Genomic DNA, 4,175 nt, shown 5'->3' on the forward strand with positions numbered 1-4,175 from the left:
AAAAAATTAAATATTGTTGTCTTATATTGTTCTTTGGTCCGGTTTTATATGGTCGGCTTTTGGTATAAAATGTAAACTAATTATTTTGCACAAAACTTTTTGGCCCGATTAGCAAAACTGAAAAAACCAACTGAATCAAGCCCAAAAACCGCAATCGAATGGTTTTGAAAAATCAAAAGACCGAAAAAATAGTTTTTCGGTTTGGTTTTAACCCAAAACCACACCGAACCGTGTGCGACGCACACCCCTAATTTCTTGGATGTTATCTTTCTTTTTGTTGTATTCTTTATATAGCTTGTTGTGTTATATAATCTAATAATTTGCACACTTCTGTTGATATGTATCTTTTGGATGTTTGTATTTCCTTTACAACATATCATTGTATCGAAACTTGTTACTTTGGAATTGGATATTTTGGGGGTGAGACTTGAGAGAGAGGTAAAAATAAGAATAGTTACCAATCAAAATAGATCTTGACACTCTTAGAGATGGTTATAGACATGTTCATTCGCTCTCTATAGTCCATATCGGTATCATAACTGGCTCGCTCTTCTTATAGTCATGTTATCATTAAGTATCCCGCTTCATTTAGTTTGCCTCTTAAAGATTCATATTCATATATCCAGAATGTCTTACTGATGCAAAATGTTTAAACATTTAATTCTTCATGAATTACTGTCATAAAGTTTAATATGTGCTACACTAATTAGGATGTTTTTTTGGTGGGCAATTGTCCTGCATGTTGATCTATTGCTATTTTAACTTTCTTTTTATGAATTATCCACTTTTATTAACTGCATCGCACATTGATTTTTTTTTCCTGTTAATCTATTGCTATTTTAACATAAATTCTATTTTATGTTGTTGCTTTGCACTTTTACAGTTGAAATTCACTTAAAACATATTCACATTTATCAATGTTTATATTTCATTTACAACAAAAAGCATGACAAGGTATTAGGTATGTTATTGATTAGCCATTATACTCCACTCTAATGTTGTTCACATTGAAGCTTCAACTAATAAACATGAACCCTTGTACATTTGAAATGCTTTATGGGACATATTTTTTTATAACTATTTTCATATTTTTAGGTTGGATTGAGATGCAGAGCCGAGAAAGAAGTAGTAAAGGTACTTTAGGACTGGCTATTACTTGCTTTTTATTTTTAAATATGTTAGTAACTTAGTATATATACTTCTTGATCAATGAAAGTCTATATTAGATTAATGTTATGACTGTGAAACTATGCTATCTTACTATACAAGACCTGATTCAACTTATCCTTACATCTTTTTTCAGGTATTACAGACACTAAAAGGTAAATAGAAAATATTATTGGATGTAGCTTTTGTGTTGGAGGTGAATGAACGGTTTATCATGCTTGAGAATGACGTTGGCGTTTAAGTTGCTCGTGACTCAGGATACGATGAAGCTTTGTTAGCCCGTTTAGCCTTAACTAACACTTGTTAGACTTGTTTCCAACATTTGAAGTATGTTTGTAAGACATTTGTAATATGTTTGTAAGATGATTGAAACTTTTGTTGAAGTAATGATAGTATGATTTCTACATTTTACAATTTTATTTTTATCTTATAGTGTAAATAAAGTAATCAAATTTAATATGAAAAAACTTCCGCAGTGACATTTAATTTGGTGTAAATTTTTAGCTAGGCAAATTTTATGTGCCACTACAGGTAGTATGACTATTTAACTAGAAAACGTTTTTTATCAACAGAAAATTTGTGCCACAATTTCTTAAAATTGTGGCAAAAAATAAGTGCCATTAAAACATGAAAGTTTGTTGTGGCAGATCATAAAAGTGACACTAAAAGGCTTTAGCGTCACCGCTTCTAGTGACACTTGTTTTGTGTGCCGCTCATTTCTAAAGGTGTCTTCAGTGGCTCTTTTTTGGTATTTGGTGGCACTTTTTGTATGCTGCTAAATGGCTTTTTGTTTGTAGTGTTATGTGTTATCCTCATCCATTTGGCTATTAACTGTAAGGGTTAAGTTATTTTAAAAAGTGGGATAAAAATAAGGATGAAAAAGATTTATAGTTATAAAAAACCCTTAACAAAATAATGAAAAATTAATATAAAAAAATCATAACTCAAAATTTAATAAAAAAAATTAAAAATGTAAAAACACAAAAATGTTTTCACCGTCTTCCTCGTTCTAAAAAAACCTCAAATAAGACATAATTTTAAGGAAAAAAAATCATTGTATTTTATGTTTATTTTCGTCATTGATTGTGTCTTTTTTTCTTTACATTTTATCTTTTTTTCTTGATATTGTGTTATATTACTTAATATTGTATTATATTTTGTGTTAACTTTTGCGACATATTGTGTCTTTTTTGTTTATTATTGTGTTGTTTATTCATTTTCTGCATTGTGTCTTTTCGTCGTTTTTTTAATGAGAATTGCAAGGGAAACATTTTGTTTTTTTATCCTTTTCGACTTTTATTTATATGTTGAGTTATGATTTTATTATTATTATTATTTTTTTTGAATTTTTTGTTGAGAGGTTTTTGTATGGAAACAAATCCTTCTCACACTTTTTATTTTTATCTTCTTTTGTATTTTAACTTTACCCTTAAATGTAATACAAAATTAATTAATTAAATTGTATATGTGATTGGATCATACTTAGGGTTTAAGTTTAAAAGGTTGTATATTTATAATCATATGGTTTTCATTTTTTAATAAGTTTGTATTCTAAATATATACTAGCTTTTGTAGAAGTTTGTGTTAAGTTTTTTTTATAAAATGACTATGCTACCTTTCTATAAGCATATGAGACTAAGGTGTGTTTAAAGCAATTCCGGAAGTAACCAAATAAAATAAATTACAACCTTGCAAGTAGAATCATGCTTGGAGTAGAGATGAAAAAAAACGGTTTAGAACCTGACCCGGTACCAACCAAAACCCAGTTTGGGACAAACCGGTTTCCAAAGCGACCCCGCCTGGAGCTTTATATAATGGTTCAGACATTGAATAACCAAACTAGTTTTAAAGTCGACCCGATTTTAAAAACACCGGTTTTTTTGCCCTCAAACTGGTTTTCTAACAGTTAACCGGTTTTTAAACTGAACCAGTTTGATTAGTTCGAACTATTTTACTTGTTAACCAGTTTCTAAACCGGACCAGTTTGGGTCAAACCAGTTTTGACCTTGCGTTGACCAAACCAGACTATTAATAAAAAAAATATTAACATTTAAAAACAAAATCATAAGGTAATATTTGTACATCTTTGACATTATTATCTACAAATTTGAACAAAAGTACCCAGTCCAACCCGACATGACACGACACAACTTATACCACATGAGGCCGCGTTTTTAAAACATTTACACCGATCACATATACTACATTGCTCGAATGCAGAGTTAGTAGGTCTAACTACTCGTTAAATCAACACACATGCTCAACATTAGAAGTTCAATTATTTTATAAAATCTTTACATTATGAGATATATTATAACCCAAATCGACCCATTAATTCTTAAGTAAACGAGTTGAAATTGCCACCTAAATTAACTACAAGCAAACAAATTAAAATCCGGCAATAAATGGACAAAATCACCATTATCAGCTACTCGGAACTGATTTAGCACACATATCAATGGGGAAGAAGGAATTATGAATATCTCTCTCTTGGATGTGATTTCACTCCATGCCTCAAAAGCAGGACTCGGGACTCCGATCCAGTGTTACGCGGACTACATGCGTGCTTTCAGGAACAGATTCTCTCATATACTTGGGACACCATAGTTGTAATTGTTAGGAACAAAGCGGCGTAGCGGAACAACACGCAAACAAGTACACACGATTATAGACGCAGTAAACTGAAAATAAATGATAAACACGCACTACTAGAAAATAGGTCTATTGCAACTTATTATTAGCAACTTTTTTCAAATGAGTTGCATTTAACTCTAATGCAACTTTGTTGAATTTAAAGGTTGCGTTAGAAGATCCAATGCAACTTTTTATTTAAAAGGTTGCAAAATTAAACTAAATTAGCAACTTTTTTATTAAAATGTTGCAAATTTTACTAAAAATTGCAAACTTTTTCTTGAGATGTTGCAAATTTCAATAAAAATTACTACCATCACCTTCACCGCTAACCATGATTGCAGCCATTTCCCACCACCACTGCACCAACTGTCATC

This window comes from Bidens hawaiensis, unplaced genomic scaffold, assembly GCF_021521415.1.
Source record: "Bidens hawaiensis isolate Kalapana, Puna unplaced genomic scaffold, B.hawaiensis_p1.1 tig00007743_1, whole genome shotgun sequence".
In the NCBI taxonomy this organism is placed as follows: domain Eukaryota; kingdom Viridiplantae; phylum Streptophyta; class Magnoliopsida; order Asterales; family Asteraceae; genus Bidens; species Bidens hawaiensis.